The following is a 24773-nucleotide window of genomic DNA, read 5'->3' as shown; positions in this document are numbered from 1 at the left end:
TCTGAGAATGGTGGGTCTCTATCTGTGCTCAGCTGAAGACATGCTGCCTGTGAGAATGGTGGGTCTCGATCTGCGCTCAGCTGTAGACATGCTGCCTGTTTTTCTGAGAACGGTGGGTCTCTATCTGTCCTAAGTTGAGGACATGCTGCCTGTTTTTATGGGAATGCTGGGTCTCTATCTGTGCTCAGCTGAAGACATGATGCCTGTTTTTATGAGAATGTGGGGTCTCTATTTGTGCTCAGTTGAAGACATGCAGCCTGTTTTTATGAGAATGGTGGGTATCTATCTGTGCTCAGCTGAAGACATGCTGCCTGTTTTTATGAGAATGGTGGGTCTCTATCTGTGCTCAGCTAAAGGCATGCTGCCTGTGTTTATGAGAATGGTGGGTCTCTATCTGTGGTCTGCTAAAGACATGCTGCCTGTTTTTATGAGAATGGTGGGTCTTTATCTGTGCTCAGCTGAAGACATGCTGCCTGTTTTTCTGAGAATGGTGGGTCTCTATCAGTGCTCAGCTGTAGACATGCTGCCTGTTTTTCTGAGAATGGTGGGTCTCTATCTGTGCTTAGTTGAAGTCATGCTGCCTGTTTTTCTGAGAATGGTGGGTCTCTATCTGTGCTCAGCTGAAGACATGCTGCCTGTTTTTCTGAGAATGGTGGGTTTCTATCTCTGCTCAGTGGCAGACATGCTGCCTGTTTTTCTGAGAATGGTTGGTCTCTGTGCTCAGCTGAAGACATGCTGCCAGTTTTTATGAGAATGGTGGGGTTCTATCTGTGCTCAGCTGAAGACATGCTGCCTGTTTTCCGAGAATGGTGGGTCTCTATCTGTGCTCAGCTGAAGACATGCTGCCTGTTTTTATGAGAATGGTGATTCTCTATCTGTGCTCAGCTGAAGACATGCTGCCTGTAAGAATGGTGGGTCTCTATCTGTGCTCAGTTGAAGACATGCTGCCTATTTTTCTGAGAATGGTGGGTCTCTATCTGTGCTCATTGGCAGACATGCTGCCTCTTTTTCTGAGAATGGTGGGTCTCTATCTGTGCTCAGCTAAAGACATGCTACCTGTTTTTATGAGAATGGTGGGGCTCTATTTGTGCTCAGCTGAAGACATGCTGCATGTTTTTCTGAGAATGGTGGGTCTGTATCTCTGCTCAGCTGAAGACATGCTGCCTGGGAGAATGGCGGAACTCTATCTGTGCTCAGTTGAAGACATGTTGCCTGTGAGAATGGTGGGTCTCTATCTGTGCTCGGCTGAAGACATGCTGCCTGTTCATCTGAGAAGGGTGGGTCTCTATCTGTGCTCGCTGAAGACATGCTGCCTGTTCATCTGAGAATGGTGGGTCTCTATCTGTGCTCAGCTGAAGACATGCTGCCTGTGAGAATGGTGGGTCTCTATCTGTGCTCGGCTAAAGACATGCTGCCTGTTCATCTGAGAATGGTGGGTCTCTATCTGTGCTCAGCTGAAGACATGCTGCCTGTTTTTCTGAGCATGGTGGGTCTTTATCTGTGCTCAGCTCAAGACATGCTGCCTGTTTTTCTGAGAATGGTGGGTCTTTATCTGTGCTCAGCTGTAGACATGCTGCCTGTTTTTCTGAGAATGGTGGGTCTCTATCTGTGCTCAGTTGTAGACATGCTGCCTGTTTTTCTGAGAATGGTGGGTCTCTATCTGTGCTCAGCTGAAGACATGCTGCCTGTGAGAATGGTGGGTCTCTATCTGTGCTCAGCTGTAGACATGCTGCCTGTTTTTCTGAGAACAGTGGATCTCTATCTGTCCTCAGTTGAAGACATGCTGCCTGTTTTTATGAGAATGGTGTGTCTCTATCTGTGCTCAGCTGAAGACATGATGCCTTTTTTTATGAGAATGGCGGATCTCTATTTGTGCTCAGTTGAAGACATGCAGCCTGTTTTTATGAGAATGGTGGGTATCTATCTGTGCTCAGCTGAAGACAGGCTGCCTGTTTTTATGAGAATGGTGGGTCTCTATCTGTGCTCAGCTAAAGGCATGCTGCCTGTGTTTATGAGAATGGTAGGTCTCTATCTGTGCTCAGTTGTAGACATGCTGCCTGTTTTTCTGAGAATGGTGGGTCTCTATCTGTGCTCAGCTGAAGACATGCTGCCTGTGAGAATGGTGGGTCTCTATCTGTGCTCAGCTGTAGACATGCTGCCTGTTTTTCTGAGAACAGTGGGTCTCTATCTGTCCTCAGTTGAAGACATGCTGCCTGTTTTTATGAGAATGGTGTGTCTCTATCTGTGCTCAGCTGAAGACATGATGCCTTTTTTTATGAGAATGGCAGATCTCTATTTGTGCTCAGTTGAAGACATGCTGCCTGTTTTTATGAGAATGGTGGGTCTCTATCTGTGCTCAGCTGAAGACATGCTTCCTGTTTTTATGAGAATGGTGGGTCTCTATCTTTGGTCTGCTAAAGACATGCTGCCTGTTTTTATGAGAATGGTGGGTCTTTATCTGTGCTCAGCTGAAGACATGCTGCCTGTTTTTCTGAGAATGGTGGGTCTCTATCAGTGCTCAGCTGTAGACATGCTGCCTGTTTTTCTGAGAATGGTGGGTCTCTATCTGTGCTCAGCTGAAGACATGCTGCCTGTTTTTCTGAGAATGGTGGGTTTCTATCTCTGCTCAGTGGCAGACATGCTGCCTGTTTTTCTGAGAATGGTGGGTCTCTATCTGTCCTCAGTTGAAGACATGCTGCCTGTTTTTATGAGAATAGTGTGTCTCTGTGCTCAGCTGAAGACATGATGACTTTTTTTATGAGAATGGCGGATCTCTATTTGTGCTCAGTTGAAGACATGCTGCCTGTTTTTCTGAGAATGGTGGGTCTCTATCTGTCCTCAGTTGAGGACATGCTGCCTGTTTTTATGGGAATGCTGGGTCTCTATCTGTGCTCAGCTGAAGACATGATGCCTGTTTTTATGAGAATGTGGGGTCTCTATTTGTGCTCAGTTGAAGACATGCTGCCTGTTTTTATGAGAATGGTGGGTATCTATCTGTGCTCAGCTGAAGACATGCTGCCTGTTTTTCTGAGAATGGTTGGTCTCTGTGCTCAGCTGAAGACATGCTGCCAGTTTTTATGAGAATGGTGGGGTTCTATCTGTGCTCAGCTGAAGACATGCTGCCTGTTTTCTGAGAATGGTGGGTCTCTATCTGTGCTCAGCTGAAGACATGCTGCCTGTTTTTATGAGAATGGTGATTCTCTATCTGTGCTCAGCTGAAGACATGCTGCCTGTAAGAATGGTGGGTCTCTATCTGTGCTCAGTTGAAGACATGCTGCCTATTTTTCTGAGAATGGTGGGTCTCTATCTGTGCTCATTGGCAGACATGCTGCCTCTTTTTCTGAGAATGGTGGGTCTCTATCTGTGCTCAGCTAAAGACATGCTACCTGTTTTTATGAGAATGGTGGGGCTCTATTTGTGCTCAGCTGAAGACATGCTGCATGTTTTTCTGAGAATGGTGGGTCTGTATCTCTGCTCAGCTGAAGACATGCTGCCTGGGAGAATGGCGGAACTCTATCTGTGCTCAGTTGAAGACATGTTGCCTGTGAGAATGGTGGGTCTCTATCTGTGCTCGGCTGAAGACATGCTGCCTGTTCATCTGAGAAGGGTGGGTCTCTATCTGTGCTCAGCTGAAGACATGCTGCCTGTTCATCTGAGAATGGTGGGTCTCTATCTGTGCTCAGCTGAAGACATGCTGCCTGTGAGAATGGTGGGTCTCTATCTGTGCTCGGCTAAAGACATGCTGCCTGTTCATCTGAGAATGGTGGGTCTCTATCTGTGCTCAGCTGAAGACATGCTGCCTGTTTTTCTGAGCATGGTGGGTCTTTATCTGTGCTCAGCTCAAGACATGCTGCCTGTTTTTCTGAGAATGGTGGGTCTTTATCTGTGCTCAGCTGTAGACATGCTGCCTGTTTTTCTGAGAATGGTGGGTCTCTATCTGTGCTCAGTTGTAGACATGCTGCCTGTTTTTCTGAGAATGGTGGGTCTCTATCTGTGCTCAGCTGAAGACATGCTGCCTGTGAGAATGGTGGGTCTCTATCTGTGCTCAGCTGTAGACATGCTGCCTGTTTTTCTGAGAACAGTGGATCTCTATCTGTCCTCAGTTGAAGACATGCTGCCTGTTTTTATGAGAATGGTGTGTCTCTATCTGTGCTCACCTGAAGACATGATGCCTTTTTTTATGAGAATGGCGGATCTCTATTTGTGCTCAGTTGAAGACATGCAGCCTGTTTTTATGAGAATGGTGGGTATCTATCTGTGCTCAGCTGAAGACAGGCTGCCTGTTTTTATGAGAATGGTGGGTCTCTATCTGTGCTCAGCTAAAGGCATGCTGCCTGTGTTTATGAGAATGGTAGGTCTCTATCTGTGCTCAGTTGTAGACATGCTGCCTGTTTTTCTGAGAATGGTGGGTCTCTATCTGTGCTCAGCTGAAGACATGCTGCCTGTGAGAATGGTGGGTCTCTATCTGTGCTCAGCTGTAGACATGCTGCCTGTTTTTCTGAGAACAGTGGGTCTCTATCTGTCCTCAGTTGAAGACATGCTGCCTGTTTTTATGAGAATGGTGTGTCTCTATCTGTGCTCAGCTGAAGACATGATGCCTTTTTTTATGAGAATGGCGGATCTCTATTTGTGCTCAGTTGAAGACATGCTGCCTGTTTTTATGAGAATGGTGGGTCTCTATCTGTGCTCAGCTGAAGACATGCTTCCTGTTTTTATGAGAATGGTGGGTCTCTATCTTTGGTCTGCTAAAGACATGCTGCCTGTTTTTATGAGAATGGTGGGTCTTTATCTGTGCTCAGCTGAAGACATGCTGCCTGTTTTTCTGAGAATGGTGGGTCTCTATCAGTGCTCAGCTGTAGACATGCTGCCTGTTTTTCTGAGAATGGTGGGTCTCTATCTGTGCTCAGCTGAAGACATGCTGCCTGTTTTTCTGAGAATGGTGGGTTTCTATCTCTGCTCAGTGGCAGACATGCTGCCTGTTTTTCTGAGAATGGTGGGTCTCTATCTGTCCTCAGTTGAAGACATGCTGCCTGTTTTTATGAGAATAGTGTGTCTCTGTGCTCAGCTGAAGACATGATGACTTTTTTTATGAGAATGGCGGATCTCTATTTGTGCTCAGTTGAAGACATGCTGCCTGTTTTTCTGAGAATGGTGGGTCTCTATCTGTCCTCAGTTGAGGACATGCTGCCTGTTTTTATGGGAATGCTGGGTCTCTATCTGTGCTCAGCTGAAGACATGATGCCTGTTTTTATGAGAATGTGGGGTCTCTATTTGTGCTCAGTTGAAGACATGCTGCCTGTTTTTATGAGAATGGTGGGTATCTATCTGTGCTCAGCTGAAGACATGCTGCCTGCTTTTATGAGAATGGTGGGTCTCTATCTGTGCTAAGCTAAAGGCATGCTGCCTCTTTTTATGATAATGGTGGGGCTCCATTTGTGCTCAGCTGAAGACATGCTGCCTGTTTTTCTGAGAATGGTGGGTCTCTATCTGTGCTCAGCTGAAGGCATGCTGCCTGTGAGAATGGTGGAACACTATCTGTGCTCAGTTGAAGACATGCTGCCTGTGAGAATGGTGGGTCTCTATCTGTGCTCGGCTGAAGACATGCTGCCTGTTCTTCTGAGAATGGTGGGTCTCTATCTGTGCCCAGCTGAAGAGATGCTGCCTGTTTTCCTGAGAATGGTGGGTCTTTATCTGTGCTCAGCTGAAGACATGGGGCCTGTTTTTCTGAGAATGGTGGGTCTCTGTCTGTGCTCAGCTGTAGACATGCTGCCTGTTTTTCTGAGAATGGTGGGTATCTATCTGTGCTCAGTTGTAGACATGCTGCCTGTTTTTCTGAGAATGGTGGGTCTCTATCTGTGCTCAGCTGAAGACATGCTGGCTGTGAGAATGGTGGGTCTCTATCTGTGCTCAGCTGTAGACATGCTGCATGTTTTCTGAGAACGGTGGGTCTCTATCTGTCCTCAGTTAAAGACATGCTGCCTGTTTTTCTGAGAATGGTGGGTTTCTATCTCCGCTCAGTGGCAGACATGCTGCCTGTTTTTCTGAGAATGGTGGGTCTCTGTGCTCAGCTGAAGACATGCTGCCTGTTTTTATGAGAATGGTGGGGTTCTATCTGTGCTCAGCTGAAGACATGCTTCCTGTTTTCTGAGAATGGTGGCTCTCTATCTGTGCTCAGCTGAAGACATGCTGCCTGTGAGAATGGTGGGTCTCTATCTGTGCTCAGCTGTAGACATGTTGCCTGTTTTTCTGAGAACGGTGGATCTCTATCTGTCCTCAGTTGAAGACATGCTGCCTGTTTTTATGAGAATGGTGTGTCTCTATCTGTGCTCAGCTGAAGACATGATGCCTTTTTTTATGAGAATGGCGGATCTCTATTTGTGCTCAGTTGAAGACATGCTGCCTGTTTTTATGAGAATGGTGGGTCTCTATCTGTGCTCAGCTGAAGACATGCTGCCTGTTTTTATGAGAATGGTGGGTCTCTATCTGTGGTCTGCTAAAGACATGCTGCCTGTTTTTATGAGAATGGTGGGTCTTTATCTGTGCTCAGCTGAAGACATGCTGCCTGTTTTTCTGAGAATGGTGGGTCTCTATCAGTGCTCAGCTGTAGACATGCTGCCTGTTTTTCTGAGAATGGTGGGTCTCTATCTGTGCTTAGTTGAAGACATGCTGCCTGTTTTTCTGAGAATGGTGGGTCTCTATCTGTGCTCAGCTGAAGACATGCTGCCTGTGAGAATGGTGGGTCTCGATCTGCGCTCAGCTGTAGACATGCTGCCTGTTTTTCTGAGGACGGTGGGTCTCTATTTGTGCTCAGTTGAAGACATGCAGCCTGTTTTTATGAGAATGGTGGGTATCTATCTGTGCTCAGCTGAAGACATGCTGCCTGTTTTTATGAGAATGGTGGGTCTCTATCTGTGCTCAGCTAAAGGCATGCTGCCTGTGTTTATGAGAATGGTAGGTCTCTATCTGTGCTCAGTTGTAGACATGCTGCCTGTTTTTCTGAGAATGGTGGGTCTCTATCTGTGCTCAGCTGAAGACATGCTGCCTGTGAGAATGGTGGGTCTCTATCTGTGCTCAGCTGTAGACATGCTGCCTGTTTTTCTGAGAACAGTGGGTCTCTATCTGTCCTCAGTTGAAGACATGCTGCCTGTTTTTATGAGAATGGTGTGTCTCTATCTGTGCTCAGCTGAAGACATGATGCCTTTTTTTATGAGAATGGCGGATCTCTATTTGTGCTCAGTTGAAGACATGCTGCCTGTTTTTATGAGAATGGTGGGTCTCTATCTGTGCTCAGCTGAAGACATGCTTCCTGTTTTTATGAGAATGGTGGGTCTCTATCTTTGGTCTGCTAAAGACATGCTGCCTGTTTTTATGAGAATGGTGGGTCTTTATCTGTGCTCAGCTGAAGACATGCTGCCTGTTTTTCTGAGAATGGTGGGTCTCTATCAGTGCTCAGCTGTAGACATGCTGCCTGTTTTTCTGAGAATGGTGGGTCTCTATCTGTGCTCAGCTGAAGACATGCTGCCTGTTTTTCTGAGAATGGTGGGTTTCTATCTCTGCTCAGTGGCAGACAAGCTGCCTGTTTTTCTGAGAATGGTGGGTCTCTGTGCTCAGCTGAAGACATGCTGCCAGTTTTTATGAGAATGGTGGGTCTCTATCTGTCCTCAGTTGAAGACATGCTGCCTGTTTTTATGAGAATAGTGTGTCTCTGTGCTCAGCTGAAGACATGATGACTTTTTTTATGAGAATGGCGGATCTCTATTTGTGCTCAGTTGAAGACATGCTGCCTGTTTTTCTGAGAATGGTGGGTCTCTATCTGTCCTCAGTTGAGGACATGCTGCCTGTTTTTATGGGAATGCTGGGTCTCTATCTGTGCTCAGCTGAAGACATGATGCCTGTTTTTATGAGAATGTGGGGTCTCTGTTTGTGCTCAGTTGAAGACATGCTGCCTGTTTTTATGAGAATGGTGGGTATCTATCTGTGCTCAGCTGAAGACATGCTGCCTGCTTTTATGAGAATGGTGGGTCTCTATCTGTGCTAAGCTAAAGGCATGCTGCCTGTTTTTATGAGAATGGTGGGGCTCTATTTGTGCTCAGCTGCAGACATGCTGCCTGTTTTTCTGAGAATGGTGGGTCTCTATCTGTGCTCAGCTGAAGACATGCTGCCTGTGAGAATGGTGGAACACTATCTGTGCTCAGTTGAAGACATGCTGCCTGTGAGAATGGTGGGTCTCTATCTGTGCTCGGCTGAAGACATGCTGCCTGTTCTTCTGAGAATGGTGGGTCTCTATCTGTGCCCAGCTGAAGAGATGCTGCCTGTTTTCCTGAGAATGGTGGGTCTTTATCTGTGCTCAGCTGAAGACATGGGGCCTGTTTTTCTGAAAATGGTGGGTCTCTGTCTGTGCTCAGCTGTAGACATGCTGCCTGTTTTTCTGAGAATGGTGGGTATCTATCTGTGCTCAGTTGTAGACATGCTGCCTGTTTTTCTGAGAATGGTGGGTCTCTGTGCTCAGCTGAAGACATGCTGCCTGTTTTTATGAGAATGGTGGGGTTCTATCTGTGCTCAGCTGAAGACATGCTGCCTGTTTTCTGAGAATGGTGGCTCTCTATCTGTGCTCAGCTGAAGACATGCTGCCTGTTTTTATGAGAATGGTGATTCTCTATCTGTGCTCAGCTGAAGACATGCTGCCTGTAAGAATGGTGGGTCTCTATCTGTGCTCAGTTGAAGACATGCTGCCTATTTTTCTGAGAGTGGTGGGTCTCCATCTGTGCTCATTGGCAGACATGCTGCCTCTTTTTCTGAGAATGGTGGGTCTCTATCTGTGCTCAGCTAAAGACATGCTACCTGTTTTTATGAGAATGGTGGGGCTCTATTTGTGCTCAGCTGAAGACATGCTGCCTGTTTTTCTGAGAATGGTGGGTCTGTATCTGTGCTCAGCTGAAGACATGCTGCCTGTGAGAATGGCGGAACTCTATCTGTGCTCAGTTGAAGACATGTTGCCTGTGAGAATGGTGGGTCTCTATCTGTGCTCAGCTGAAGACATGCTGCCTGTTCATCTGAGAAGGGTGGGTCTCTATCTGTGCTCAGCTGAAGACATGCTGCCTGTTCATCTGAGAATGGTGGGTCTCTATCTGTGCTCAGCTGAAGACATGCTGCCTGTGAGAATGGTGGGTCTCTATCTGTGCTCGGCTAAAGACATGCTGCCTGTTCATCTGAGAATGGTGGGTCTCTATCTGTGCTCAGCTGAAGACATGCTGCCTGTTTTTCTGAGCATGGTGGGTCTTTATCTGTGCTCAGCTCAAGACATGCTGCCTGTTTTTCTGAGAATGGTGGGTCTTTATCTGTGCTCAGCTGTAGACATGCTGCCTGGTTTTCTGAGAATGGTGGGTCTCTATCTGTGCTCACTTGTAGACATGCTGCCTGTTTTTCTGAGAATGGTGGGTCTCTATCTGTGCTCAGCTGAAGACATGATGCCTGTGAGAATGGTGGGTCTCTATCTGTGCTCAGCTGTAGACATGCTGCCTGTTTTTCTGAGAACGGTGGGTCTCTATCTGTCCTCAGTGGAAGACATGCTGCCTGTGTTTATGAGAATGGTGTGTCTCTGTCTGTGCTCAGCTGAAGACATTATGCCTTTTTTATGAGAATGGCGGATCTCTATTTGTGCTCAGTTGAAGACATGCTGCCTGTTTTTATGAGAAAGGTGTGTCTCTATCTGTGCTCAGCTGAAGACATGCTGCCTGTTTTTATGAGAATGGTGGGTCTCTATCTGTGGTCTGCTAAAGACATGCTGCCTGTTTTTATGAGAATGGTGGCTCTTTATCTGTGCTCAGCTGAAGACATGCTGCCTGTTTTTCTGAGAATGGTGGGTCTCTATCAGTGCTCAGCTGTAGACATGCTGCCTGTTTTTCTGAGAATGGTGGGTCTCTATCTGTGCTTAGTTGAAGTCATGCTGCCTGTTTTTCTGAGAATGGTGGGTCTCTATCTGTGCTCAGCTGAAGACATGCTGCCTGTTTTTCTGAGAATGGTGGGTTTCTATCTCTGCTCAGTGGCAGACATGCTGCCTGTTTTTCTGAGAATGGTGGGTCTCTGTGCTCAGCTGAAGACATTCTGCCAGTTTTTATGAGAATGGTGGGGTTCTATCTGTGCTCAGCTGAAGACATGCTGCCTGTTTTCTGAGAATGGTGGGTCTCTATCTGTGCTCAGCTGAAGACATGCTGCCTGTTTTTATGAGAATGGTGATTCTCTATCTGTGCTCAGCTGAAGACATGCTGCCTGTAAGAATGGTGGGTCTCTATCTGTGCTCAGTTGAAGACATGCTGCCTATTTTTCTGAGAATGGTGGGTCTCTATCTGTGCTCATTGGCAGACATGCTGCCTCTTTTTCTGAGAATGGTGGGTCTCTATCTGTGCTCAGCTAAAGACATGCTACCTGTTTTTATGAGAATGGTGGGGCTCTATTTGTGCTCAGCTGAAGACATGCTGCCTGTTTTTCTGAGAATGGTGGGTCTGTATCTCTGCTCAGCTGAAGACATGCTGCCTGGGAGAATGGCGGAACTCTATCTGTGCTCAGTTGAAGACATGTTGCCTGTGAGAATGGTGGGTCTCTATCTGTGCTCGGCTGAAGACATGCTGCCTGTTCATCTGAGAAGGGTGGGTCTCTATCTGTGCTCAGCTGAAGACATGCTGCCTGTTCATCTGAGAATGGTGGGTCTCTATCTGTGCTCAGCTGAAGACATGCTGCCTGTGAGAATGGTGGGTCTCTATCTGTGCTCGGCTAAAGACATGCTGCCTGTTCATCTGAGAATGGTGGGTCTCTATCTGTGCTCAGCTGAAGACATGCTGCCTGTTTTTCTGAGCATGGTGGGTCTTTATCTGTGCTCAGCTCAAGACATGCTGCCTGTTTTTCTGAGAATGGTGGGTCTTTATCTGTGCTCAGCTGTAGACATGCTGCCTGTTTTTCTGAGAATGGTGGGTCTCTATCTGTGCTCAGTTGTAGACATGCTGCCTGTTTTTCTGAGAATGGTGGGTCTCTATCTGTGCTCAGCTGAAGACATGCTGCCTGTGAGAATGGTGGGTCTCTATCTGTGCTCAGCTGTAGACATGCTGCCTGTTTTTCTGAGAACGGTGGATCTCTATCTGTCCTCAGTTGAAGACATGCTGCCTGTTTTTATGAGAATGGTGTGTCTCTATCTGTGCTCAGCTGAAGACATGATGCCTTTTTTTATGAGAATGGCGGATCTCTATTTGTGCTCAGTTGAAGACATGCTGCCTGTTTTTATGAGAATGGTGGGTCTCTATCTGTGCTCAGCTGAAGACATGCTGCCTGTTTTTATGAGAATGGTGGGTCTCTATCTGTGGCCTGCTAAAGACATGCTGCCTGTTTTTATGAGAATGGTGGGTCTTTATCTGTGCTCAGCTGAAGACATGCTGCCTGTTTTTCTGAGAATGGTGGGTCTCTATCAGTGCTCAGCTGTAGACATGCTGCCTGTTTTTCTGAGAATGGTGGGCCTCTATCTGTGCTTAGTTGAAGACATGCTGCCTGTTTTTCTGAGAATGGTGGGTCTCTATCTGTGCTCAGCTGAAGACATGCTGCCTGTGAGAATGGTGGGTCTCGATCTGCGCTCAGCTGTAGACATGCTGCCTGTTTTTCTGAGAACGGTGGGTCTCTATCTGTCCTAAGTTGAGGACATGCTGCCTGTTTTTATGGGAATGCTGGGTCTCTATCTGTGCTCAGCTGAAGACATGATGCCTGTTTTTATGAGAATGTGGGGTCTCTATTTGTGCTCAGTTGAAGACATGCAGCCTGTTTTTATGAGAATGGTGGGTATCTATCTGTGCTCAGCTGAAGACATGCTGCCTGTTTTTATGAGAATGGTGGGTCTCTATCTGTGCTCAGCTAAAGGCATGCTGCCTGTGTTTATGAGAATGGTGGGTCTCTATCTGTGGTCTGCTAAAGACATGCTGCCTGTTTTTATGAGAATGGTGGGTCTTTATCTGTGCTCAGCTGAAGACATGCTGCCTGTTTTTCTGAGAATGGTGGGTCTCTATCAGTGCTCAGCTGTAGACATGCTGCCTGTTTTTCTGAGAATGGTGGGTCTCTATCTGTGCTTAGTTGAAGTCATGCTGCCTGTTTTTCTGAGCATGGTGGGTCTTTATCTGTGCTCAGCTCAAGACATGCTGCCTGTTTTTCTGAGAATGGTGGGTCTTTATCTGTGCTCAGCTGTAGACATGCTGCCTGGTTTTCTGAGAATGGTGGGTCTCTATCTGTGCTCACTTGTAGACATGCTGCCTGTTTTTCTGAGAATGGTGGGTCTCTATCTGTGCTCAGCTGAAGACATGATGCCTGTGAGAATGGTGGGTCTCTATCTGTGCTCAGCTGTAGACATGCTGCCTGTTTTTCTGAGAACGGTGGGTCTCTATCTGTCCTCAGTGGAAGACATGCTGCCTGTGTTTATGAGAATGGTGTGTCTCTATCTGTGCTCAGCTGAAGACATGATGCCTTTTTTATGAGAATGGCGGATCTCTATTTGTGCTCAGTTGAAGACATGCTGCCTGTTTTTATGAGAAAGGTGTGTCTCTATCTGTGCTCAGCTGAAGACATGCTGCCTGTTTTTATGAGAATGGTGGGTCTCTATCTGTGGTCTGATAATGACATGCTGCCTGTTTTTATGAGAATGGTGGCTCTTTATCTGTGCTCAGCTGAAGACATGCTGCCTGTTTTTCTGAGAATGGTGGGTCTCTATCAGTGCTCAGCTGTAGACATGCTGCCTGTTTTTCTGAGAATGGTGGGTCTCTATCTGTGCTCAGCTGAAGACATGCTGCATGTTTTTCTGAGAATGGTGGGTTTCTATCTCTGCTCAGTGGCAGACATGCTGCCTGTTTTTCTGAGAATGGTGGGTCTCTGTGCTCAGCTGAAGACATGCTGCCAGTTTTTATGAGAATGGTGGTGTTCTATCTGTGCTCAGCTGAAGACATGCTGCCTGTTTTCTGAGAATAATGGGTCTCTATCTGTGCTCAGCTGAAGACATGCTGCCTGTTTTTATGAGAATGGTGATTCTCTATCTGTGCTCAGCTGAAGACATGCTGCCTGTAAGAATGGTGGGTCTCTATCTGTGCTCAGTTGAAGACATGCTGCCTATTATTCTGAGAATGGTGGGTCTCTATCTGTGCTCATTGGCAGACATGCTGCCTCTTTTTCTGAGAATGGTGGGTCTCTATCTGTGCTCAGCTAAAGACATGCTACCTGTTTTTATGAGAATGGTGGGGCTCTATTTGTGCTCAGCTGAAGACATGCTGCCTGTTTTTCTGAGAATGGTGGGTCTGTATCTCTGCTCAGCTGAAGACATGCTGCCTGGGAGAATGGCGGAACTCTATCTGTGCTCAGTTGAAGACATGTTGCCTGTGAGAATGGTGGGTCTCTATCTGTGCTCGGCTGAAGACATGCTGCCTGTTCATCTGAGAAGGGTGGGTCTCTATCTGTGCTCAGCTGAAGACATGCTGCCTGTTCATCTGAGAATGGTGGGTCTCTATCTGTGCTCAGCTGAAGACATGCTGCCTGTGAGAATGGTGGGTCTCTATCTGTGCTCGGCTAAAGACATGCTGCCTGTTCATCTGAGAATGGTGGGTCTCTATCTGTGCTCAGCTGAAGACATGCTGCCTGTTTTTCTGAGCATGGTGTGTCTTTATCTGTGCTCAGCTCAAGACATGCTGCCTGTTTTTCTGAGAATGGTGGGTCTTTATCTGTGCTCAGCTGTAGACATGCTGCCTGTTTTTCTGAGAATGGTGGGTCTCTATCTGTGCTCAGTTGTAGACATGCTGCCTGTTTTTCTGAGAATGGTGGGTCTCTATCTGTGCTCAGCTGAAGACATGCTGCCTGTGAGAATGGTGGGTCTCTATCTGTGCTCAGCTGTAGACATGCTGCCTGTTTTTCTGAGAACGGTGGATCTCTATCTGTCCTCAGTTGAAGACATGCTGCCTGTTTTTATGAGAATGGTGTGTCTCTATCTGTGCTCAGCTGAAGACATGATGCCTTTTTTTATGAGAATGGCGGATCTCTATTTGTGCTCAGTTGAAGACATGCTGCCTGTTTTTATGAGAATGGTGGGTCTCTATCTGTGCTCAGCTGAAGACATGCTGCCTGTTTTTATGAGAATGGTGGGTCTCTATCTGTGGTCTGCTAAAGACATGCTGCCTGTTTTTATGAGAATGGTGGGTCTTTATCTGTGCTCAGCTGAAGACATGCTGCCTGTTTTTCTGAGAATGGTGGGTCTCTATCAGTGCTCAGCTGTAGACATGCTGCCTGTTTTTCTGAGAATGGTGGGCCTCTATCTGTGCTTAGTTGAAGACATGCTGCCTGTTTTTCTGAGAATGGTGGGTCTCTATCTGTGCTCAGCTGAAGACATGCTGCCTGTGAGAATGGTGGGTCTCGATCTGCGCTCAGCTGTAGACATGCTGCCTGTTTTTCTGAGAACGGTGGGTCTCTATCTGTCCTAAGTTGAGGACATGCTGCCTGTTTTTATGGGAATGCTGGGTCTCTATCTGTGCTCAGCTGAAGACATGATGCCTGTTTTTATGAGAATGTGGGGTCTCTATTTGTGCTCAGTTGAAGACATGCAGCCTGTTTTTATGAGAATGGTGGGTATCTATCTGTGCTCAGCTGAAGACATGCTGCCTGTTTTTATGAGAATGGTGGGTCTCTATCTGTGCTCAGCTAAAGGCATGCTGCCTGTGTTTATGAGAATGGTGGGTCTCTATCTGTGGTCTGCTAAAGACATGCTGCCTGTTTTTATGAGAATGGTGGGTCTTTATCTGTGCTCAGCTGAAGACATGCTGCCTGTTTTTCTGAGAATGGTGGGTCTCTATCAGTGCTCAGCTGTAGACATGCTGCCTGTTTTTCTGAGAATGGTGGGTCTCTATCTGTGCTTAGTTGAAGTCATGCTGCCTGTTTTTCTGAGAATGGTGGGTCTCTATCTGTGCTCAGCTGAAGACATGCTGCCTGTTTTTCTGAGAATGGTGGGTTTCTATCTCTGCTCAGTGGCAGACATGCTGCCTGTTTTTCTGAGAATGGTGGGTCTCTGTGCTCAGCTGAAGACATGCTGCCAGTTTTTATGAGAATGGTGGGGTTCTATCTGTGCTCAGCTGAAGACATGCTGCCTGTTTTCTGAGAATGGTGGGTCTCTATCTGTGCTCAGCTGAAGACATGCTGCCTGTTTTTATGAGAATGGTGATTCTCTATCTGTGCTCAGCTGAAGACATGCTGCCTGTAAGAATGGTGGGTCTCTATCTGTGCTCAGTTGAAGACATGCTGCCTATTTTTCTGAGAATGGTGGGTCTCTATCTGTGCTCATTGGCAGACATGCTGCCTCTTTTTCTGAGAATGGTGGGTCTCTATCTGTGCTCAGCTAAAGACATGCTACCTGTTTTTATGAGAATGGTGGGGCTCTATTTGTGCTCAGCTGAAGACATGCTGCATGTTTTTCTGAGAATGGTGGGTCTGTATCTCTGCTCAGCTGAAGACATGCTGCCTGGGAGAATGGCGGAACTCTATCTGTGCTCAGTTGAAGACATGTTGCCTGTGAGAATGGTGGGTCTCTATCTGTGCCCGGCTGAAGACATGCTGCCTGTTCATCTGAGAAGGGTGGGTCTCTATCTGTGCTCAGCTGAAAACATGCTGCCTGTTCATCTGAGAATGGTGGGTCTCTATCTGTGCTCAGCTGAAGACATGCTGCCTGTGAGAATGGTGGGTCTCTATCTGTGCTCGGCTAAAGACATGCTGCCTGTTCATCTGAGAATGGTGGGTCTCTATCTGTGCTCAGCTGAAGACATGCTGCCTGTTTTTCTGAGCATGGTGGGTCTTTATCTGTGCTCAGCTCAAGACATGCTGCCTGTTTTTCTGAGAATGGTGGGTCTTTATCTGTGCTCAGCTGTAGACATGCTATCTGTTTTTCTGAGAATGGTGGGTCTCTATCTGTGCTCAGTTGTAGACATGCTGCCTGTTTTTCTGAGAATGGTGGGTCTCTATCTGTGCTCAGCTGAAGACATGCTGCCTGTGAGAATGGTGGGTCTCTATCTGTGCTCAGCTGTAGACATGCTGCCTGTTTTTCTGAGAACGGTGGATCTCTATCTGTCCTCAGTTGAAGACATGCTGCCTGTTTTTATGAGAATGGTGTGTCTCTATCTGTGCTCAGCTGAAGACATGATGCCTTTTTTTATGAGAATGGCGGATCTCTATTTGTGCTCAGTTGAAGACATGCAGCCTGTTTTTATGAGAATGGTGGGTATCTATCTGTGCTCAGCTGAAGACAGGCTGCCTGTTTTTATGAGAATGGTGGGTCTCTATCTGTGCTCAGCTAAAGGCATGCTGCCTGTGTTTATGAGAATGGTAGGTCTCTATCTGTGCTCAGTTGTAGACATGCTGCCTGTTTTTCTGAGAATGGTGGGTCTCTATCTGTGCTCAGCTGAAGACATGCTGCCTGTGAGAATGGTGGGTCTCTATCTGTGCTCAGCTGTAGACATGCTGCCTGTTTTTCTGAGAACAGTGGGTCTCTATCTGTCCTCAGTTGAAGACATGCTGCCTGTTTTTATGAGAATGGTGTGTCTCTATCTGTGCTCAGCTGAAGACATGATGCCTTTTTTTATGAGAATGGCGGATCTCTATTTGTGCTCAGTTGAAGACATGCTGCCTGTTTTTATGAGAATGGTGGGTCTCTATCTGTGCTCAGCTGAAGACATGCTTCCTGTTTTTATGAGAATGGTGGGTCTCTATCTTTGGTCTGCTAAAGACATGCTGCCTGTTTTTATGAGAATGGTGGGTCTTTATCTGTGCTCAGCTGAAGACATGCTGCCTGTTTTTCTGAGAATGGTGGGTCTCTATCAGTGCTCAGCTGTAGACATGCTGCCTGTTTTTCTGAGAATGGTGGGTCTCTATCTGTGCTCAGCTGAAGACATGCTGCCTGTTTTTCTGAGAATGGTGGGTTTCTATCTCTGCTCAGTGGCAGACATGCTGCCTGTTTTTCTGAGAATGGTGGGTCTCTGTGCTCAGCTGAAGACATGCTGCCAGTTTTTATGAGAATGGTGGGTCTCCAATTGTCCTCAGTTGAAGACATGCTGCCTGTTTTTATGAGAATAGTGTGTCTCTGTGCTCAGCTGAAGACATGATGACTTTTTTATGAGAATGGCGGATCTCTATTTGTGCTCAGTTGAAGACATGCTGCCTGTTTTTATGAGAATGGTGGGTATCTATCTGTGCTCAGCTGAAGACATGCTGCCTGCTTTTATGAGAATGGTGGGTCTCTATCTGTGCTAAGCTAAAGGCATGCTGCCTCTTTTTATGATAATGGTGGGGCTCCATTTGTGCTCAGCTGAAGACATGCTGCCTGTTTTTCTGAGAATGGTGGGTCTCTATCTGTGCTCAGCTGAAGACATGCTGCCTGTGAGAATGGTGGAACACTATCTGTGCTCAGTTGAAGACATGCTGCCTGTGAGAATGGTGGGTCTCTATCTGTGCTCGGCTGAAGACATGCTGCCTGTTCTTCTGAGAATGGTGGGTCTCTATCTGTGCCCAGCTGAAGAGATGCTGCCTGTTTTCCTGAGAATGGTGGGTCTTTATCTGTGCTCAGCTGAAGACATGGGGCCTGTTTTTCTGAGAATGGTGGGTCTCTGTCTGTGCTCAGCTGTAGACATGCTGCCTGTTTTTCTGAGAATGGTGGGTATCTATCTGTGCTCAGTTGTAGACATGCTGCCTGTTTTTCTGAGAATGGTGGGTCTCTATCTGTGCTCAGCTGAAGGCATGCTGGCTGTGAGAATGGTGGGTCTCTATCTGTGCTCAGCTGTAGACATGCTGCATGTTTTTCTGAGAACGGTGGGTCTCTATCTGTCCTCAGTTAAAGACATGCTGCCTGTTTTTCTGAGAATGGTGGGTTTCTATCTCTGCTCAGTGGCAGACATGCTGCCTGTTTTTCTGAGAATGGTGGGTCTCTGTGCTCAGCTGAAGACATGCTGCCTGTTTTTATGAGAATGGTGGGGTTCTATCTGTGCTCAGCTGAAGACATGCTTCCTGTTTTCTGAGAATGGTGGCTCTCTATCTGTGCTCAGCTGAAGACATGCTGCCTGTGAGAATGGTGGGTCTCTATCTGTGCTCAGCTGTAGACATGTTGCCTGTTTTTCTGAGAACGGTGGATCTCTATCTGTCCTCAGTTGAAGACATGCTGCCTGTTTTTATGAGAATGGTGTGTCTCTATCTGTGCTCAGCTGAAGACATGATGCCTTTTTTTATGAGAATGGCGGATCTCTATTTGTGCTCAGTTGAAGACATGCTGCCTGTTTTTATGAGAATGGTGGGTCTCTATCTGTGCTCAGCTGAAGACATGCTGCCTGTTTTTATGAGAATGGTGGGTCTCTATCTGTGGTCTGCTAAAGACATGCTGCCTGTTTTTATGAGAATGGTGGGTCTTTATCTGTGCTCAGCTGAAGACATGCTGCCTGTTTTTCTGAGAATGGTGGGTCTCTATCAGTGCTCAGCTGTAGACATGCTGCCTGTTTTTCTGAGAATGGTGGGTCTCTATCTGTGCTTAGTTGAAGACATGCTGCCTGTTTTTCTGAGAATGGTGGGTCTCTATCTGTGCTCAGCTGAAGACATGCTGCCTGTGAGAATGGTGGGTCTCGATCTGCGCTCAGCTGTAGACATGCTGCCTGTTTTTCTGAGGACGGTGGGTCTCTATCTGTCCTAAGTTGAGGACATGCTGCCTGTTTTTATGGGAATGCTGGGTCTCTATCTGTGCTCAGCTGAAGACATGCTTCCTGTTTTTATGAGAATGGTGGGTCTCTATCTTTGGTCTGCTAAAGACATGCTGCCTGTTTTTATGAGAATGGTGGGTCTTTATCTGTGCTCAGCTGAAGACATGCTGCCTGTTTTTCTGAGAATGGTGGGTCTCTATCAGTGCTCAGCTGTAGACATGCTGCCTGTTTTTCTGAGAATGGTGGGTCTCTATCTGTGCTCAGCTGAAGACATGCTGCCTGTTTTTCTGAGAATGGTGGGTTTCTATCTCTGCTCAGTGGCAGACATGCTGCCTGTTTTTCTGAGAATGGTGGGTCTCTGTGCTCAGCTGAAGACATGCTGCCAGTTTTTATGAGAATGGTGGGTCTCCAATTGTCCTCAGTTGAAGACATGCTGCCTGTTTTTATGAGAATAGTGTGTCTCTGTGCTCAGCTGAAGACATGATGACTTTTTTATGAGAATGGCGGATCTCTATTTGTGCTCAGTTGAAGACATGCTGCCTGTTTTTATGAGAATGGTGGGTATCTATCTGTGCTCAGCTGAAGACATGCTGCCTGCTTTTATGAGAATGGTGGGTCTCTATCTGTGCTAAGCTAAAGGCATGCTGCCTCTTTTTATGATAATGGTGGGGCTCCATTTGTGCTCAGCTGAAGACATGCTGCCTGTTTTTCTGAGAATGGTGGGTCTCTATCTGTGCTCAGCTGAAGACATGCTGCCTGTGAGAATGGTGGAACACTATCTGTGCTCAGTTGAAGACATGCTGCCTGTGAGAATGGTGGGTCTCTATCTGTGCTCGGCTGAAGACATGCTGCCTGTTCTTCTGAGAATGGTGGGTCTCTATCTGTGCCCAGCTGAAGAGATGCTGCCTGTTTTCCTGAGAATGGTGGGTCTTTATCTGTGCTCAGCTGAAGACATGGGGCCTGTTTTTCTGAGAATGGTGGGTCTCTGTCTGTGCTCAGCTGTAGACATGCTGCCTGTTTTTCTGAGAATGGTGGGTATCTATCTGTGCTCAGTTGTAGACATGCTGCCTGTTTTTCTGAGAATGGTGGGTCTCTATCTGTGCTCAGCTGAAGGCATGCTGGCTGTGAGAATGGTGGGTCTCTATCTGTGCTCAGCTGTAGACATGCTGCATGTTTTTCTGAGAACGGTGGGTCTCTATCTGTCCTCAGTTAAAGACATGCTGCCTGTTTTTCTGAGAATGGTGGGTTTCTATCTCTGCTCAGTGGCAGACATGCTGCCTGTTTTTCTGAGAATGGTGGGTCTCTGTGCTCAGCTGAAGACATGCTGCCTGTTTTTATGAGAATGGTGGGGTTCTATCTGTGCTCAGCTGAAGACATGCTTCCTGTTTTCTGAGAATGGTGGCTCTCTATCTGTGCTCAGCTGAAGACATGCTGCCTGTGAGAATGGTGGGTCTCTATCTGTGCTCAGCTGTAGACATGTTGCCTGTTTTTCTGAGAACGGTGGATCTCTATCTGTCCTCAGTTGAAGACATGCTGCCTGTTTTTATGAGAATGGTGTGTCTCTATCTGTGCTCAGCTGAAGACATGATGCCTTTTTTTATGAGAATGGCGGATCTCTATTTGTGCTCAGTTGAAGACATGCTGCCTGTTTTTATGAGAATGGTGGGTCTCTATCTGTGCTCAGCTGAAGACATGCTGCCTGTTTTTATGAGAATGGTGGGTCTCTATCTGTGGTCTGCTAAAGACATGCTGCCTGTTTTTATGAGAATGGTGGGTCTTTATCTGTGCTCAGCTGAAGACATGCTGCCTGTTTTTCTGAGAATGGTGGGTCTCTATCAGTGCTCAGCTGTAGACATGCTGCCTGTTTTTCTGAGAATGGTGGGTCTCTATCTGTGCTTAGTTGAAGACATGCTGCCTGTTTTTCTGAGAATGGTGGGTCTCTATCTGTGCTCAGCTGAAGACATGCTGCCTGTGAGAATGGTGGGTCTCGATCTGCGCTCAGCTGTAGACATGCTGCCTGTTTTTCTGAGGACGGTGGGTCTCTATCTGTCCTAAGTTGAGGACATGCTGCCTGTTTTTATGGGAATGCTGGGTCTCTATCTGTGCTCAGCTGAAGACATGATGCCTGTTTTTATGAGAATGTGGGGTCTCTATTTGTGCTCAGTTGAAGACATGCAGCCTGTTTTTATGAGAATGGTGGGTATCTATCTGTGCTCAGCTGAAGACATGCTGCCTGTTTTTATGAGAATGGTGGGTCTCTATCTGTGCTCAGCTAAAGGCATGCTGCCTGTGTTTATGAGAATGGTAGGTCTCTATCTGTGCTCAGTTGTAGACATGCTGCCTGTTTTTCTGAGAATGGTGGGTCTCTATCTGTGCTCAGCTGAAGACATGGTGCCTGTGAGAATGGTGGGTCTCTATCTGTGCTCAGCTGTAGACATGCTGCCTGTTTTTCTGAGAACAGTGGGTCTCTATCTGTCCTCAGTTGAAGACATGCTGCCTGTTTTTATGAGAATGGTGTGTCTCTATCTGTGCTCAGCTGAAGACATGATGCCTTTTTTTATGAGAATGGCGGATCTCTATTTGTGCTCAGTTGAAGACATGCTGCCTGTTTTTATGAGAATGGTGGGTCTCTATCTGTGCTCAGCTGAAGACATGCTTCCTGTTTTTATGAGAATGGTGGGTCTCTATCTTTGGTCTGCTAAAGACATGCTGCCTGTTTTTATGAGAATGGTGGGTCTTTATCTGTGCTCAGCTGAAGACATGCTGCCTGTTTTTCTGAGAATGGTGGGTCTCTATCAGTGCTCAGCTGTAGACATGCTGCCTGTTTTTCTGAGAATGGTGGGTCTCTATCTGTGCTCAGCTGAAGACATGCTGCCTGTTTTTCTGAGAATGGTGGGTTTCTATCTCTGCTCAGTGGCAGACAAGCTGCCTGTTTTTCTGAGAATGGTGGGTCTCTGTGCTCAGCTGAAGACATGCTGCCAGTTTTTATGAGAATGGTGGGTCTCTATCTGTCCTCAGTTGAAGACATGCTGCCTGTTTTTATGAGAATAGTGTGTCTCTGTGCTCAGCTGAAGACATGATGACTTTTTTTATGAGAATGGCGGATCTCTATTTGTGCTCAGTTGAAGACATGCTGCCTGTTTTTCTGAGAATGGTGGGTCTCTATCTGTCCTCAGTTGAGGACATGCTGCCTGTTTTTATGGGAATGCTGGGTCTCTATCTGTGCTCAGCTGAAGACATGATGCCTGTTTTTATGAGAATGTGGGGTCTCTATTTGTGCTCAGTTGAAGACATGCTGCCTGTTTTTATGAGAATGGTGGGTATCTATCTGTGCTCAGCTGAAGACATGCTGCCTGCTTTTATGAGAATGGTGGGTCTCTATCTGTGCTAAGCTAAAGGCATGCTGCCTGTTTTTATGAGAATGGTGGGGCTCTATTTGTGCTCAGCTGCAGACATGCTGCCTGTTTTTCTGAGAATGGTGGGTCTCTATCTGTGCTCAGCTGAAGACATGCTGCCTGTGAGAATGGTGGAACACTATCTGTGCTCAGTTGAAGACATGCTGCCTGTGAGAATGGTGGGTCTCTATCTGTGCTCGGCTGAAGACATGCTGCCTGTTCTTCTGAGAATGGTGGGTCTCTATCTGTGCCCAGCTGAAGAGATGCTGCCTGTTTTCCTGAGAATGGTGGGTCTTTATCTGTGCTCAGCTGAAGACATGGGGCCTGTTTTTCTGAGAATGGTGGGTCTCTGTCTGTGCTCAGCTGTAGACATGCTGCCTGTTTTTCTGAGAATGGTGGGTATCTATCTGTGCTCAATTGTAGACATGCTGCCTGTTTTTCTGAGAATGGTGGGTCTCTATCTGTGCTAAGCTGAAGACATGCTGGCTGTGAGAATGGTGGGTCTCTATCTGTGCTCAGCTGTAGACATGCTGCATGTTTTTCTGAGAACGGTGGGTCTCTATCTGTCCTCAGTTAAAGACATGCTGCCTGTTTTTCTGAGAATGGTGGGTTTCTATCTCTGCTCAGTGGCAGACATGCTGCCTGTTTTTCTGAGAATGGTGGGTCTCTGTGCTCAGCTGAAGACATGCTGCCTGTTTTTATGAGAATGGTGGGGTTCTATCTGTGCTCAGCTAAAGACATGCTTCCTGTTTTCTGAGAATGGTGGCTCTCTATCTGTGCTCAGCTGAAGACATGCTGCCTGTTTTTATGAGAATGGTGATTCTCTATCTGTGCTCAGCTGAAGACATGCTGCCTGTAAGAATGGTGGGTCTCTATCTGTGCTCAGTTGAAGACATGCTGCCTATTTTTCTGAGAGTGGTGGGTCTCTATCTGTGCTCATTGGCAGACATGCTGCCTCTTTTTCTGAGAATGGTGGGTCTCTATCTGTGCTCAGCTAAAGACATGCTACCTGTTTTTATGAGAATGGTGGGGCTCTATTTGTGCTCAGCTGAAGACATGCTGCCTGTTTTTCTGAGAATGGTGGGTCTGTATCTGTGCTCAGCTGAAGACATGCTGCCTGTGAGAATGGCGGAACTCTATCTGTGCTCAGTTGAAGACATGTTGCCTGTGAGAATGGTGGGTCTCTATCTGTGCTCAGCTGAAGACATGCTGCCTGTTCATCTGAGAAGGGTGGGTCTCTATCTGTGCTCAGCTGAAGACATGCTGCCTGTTCATCTGAGAATGGTGGGTCTCTATCTGTGCTCAGCTGAAGACATGCTGCCTGTGAGAATGGTGGGTCTCTATCTGTGCTCGGCTAAAGACATGCTGCCTGTTCATCTGAGAATGGTGGGTCTCTATCTGTGCTCAGCTGAAGACATGCTGCCTGTTTTTCTGAGCATGGTGGGTCTTTATCTGTGCTCAGCTCAAGACATGCTGCCTGTTTTTCTGAGAATGGTGGGTCTTTATCTGTGCTCAGCTGTAGACATGCTGCCTGGTTTTCTGAGAATGGTGGGTCTCTATCTGTGCTCACTTGTAGACATGCTGCCTGTTTTTCTGAGAATGGTGGGTCTCTATCTGTGCTCAGCTGAAGACATGCTGCCTGTTTTTCTGAGCATGGTGGGTCTTTATCTGTGCTCAGCTCAAGACATGCTGCCTGTTTTTCTGAGAATGGTGGGGCTTTATCTGTGCTCAGCTGTAGACATGCTGCCTGTTTTTCTGAGAATGGTGGGTCTCTATCTGTGCTCAGTTGTAGACATGCTGCCTGTTTTTCTGAGAATGGTGGGTCTCTATCTGTGCTAAGCTGAAGACATGCTGGCTGTGAGAATGGTGGGTCTCTATCTGTGCTCAGCTGTAGACATGCTGCATGTTTTTCTGAGAACGGTGGGTCTCTATCTGTCCTCAGTTAAAGACATGCTGCCTGTTTTTCTGAGAATGGTGGGTTTCTATCTCTGCTCAGTGGCAGACATGCTGCCTGTTTTTCTGAGAATGGTGGGTCTCTGTGCTCAGCTGAAGACATGCTGCCTGTTTTTATGAGAATGGTGGGGTTCTATCTGTGCTCAGCTGAAGACATGCTTCCTGTTTTCTGAGAATGGTGGCTCTCTATCTGTGCTCAGCTGAAGACATGCTGCCTGTTTTTATGAGAATGGTGATTCTCTATCTGTGCTCAGCTGAAGACATGCTGCCTGTAAGAATGGTGGGTCTCTATCTGTGCTCAGTTGAAGACATGCTGCCTATTTTTCTGAGAGTGGTGGGTCTCTATCTGTGCTCATTGGCAGACATGCTGCCTCTTTTTCTGAGAATGGTGGGTCTCTATCTGTGCTCAGCTAAAGACATGCTACCTGTTTTTATGAGAATGGTGGGGCTCTATTTGTGCTCAGCTGAAGACATGCTGCCTGTTTTTCTGAGAATGGTGGGTCTGTATCTGTGCTCAGCTGAAGACATGCTGCCTGTGAGAATGGCGGAACTCTATCTGTGCTCAGTTGAAGACATGTTGCCTGTGAGAATGGTGGGTCTCTATCTGTGCTCAGCTGAAGACATGCTGCCTGTTCATCTGAGAAGGGTGGGTCTCTATCTGTGCTCAGCTGAAGACATGCTGCCTGTTCATCTG

The sequence above is a fragment of the Lissotriton vulgaris genome, chromosome 12, assembly GCF_964263255.1.
Source record: "Lissotriton vulgaris chromosome 12, aLisVul1.2, whole genome shotgun sequence".
Lineage (NCBI taxonomy): Eukaryota > Metazoa > Chordata > Amphibia > Caudata > Salamandridae > Lissotriton > Lissotriton vulgaris.
The sequence above is the reverse complement of the archived record's forward strand: the minus strand, read 5'-3'. Positions refer to the sequence as shown.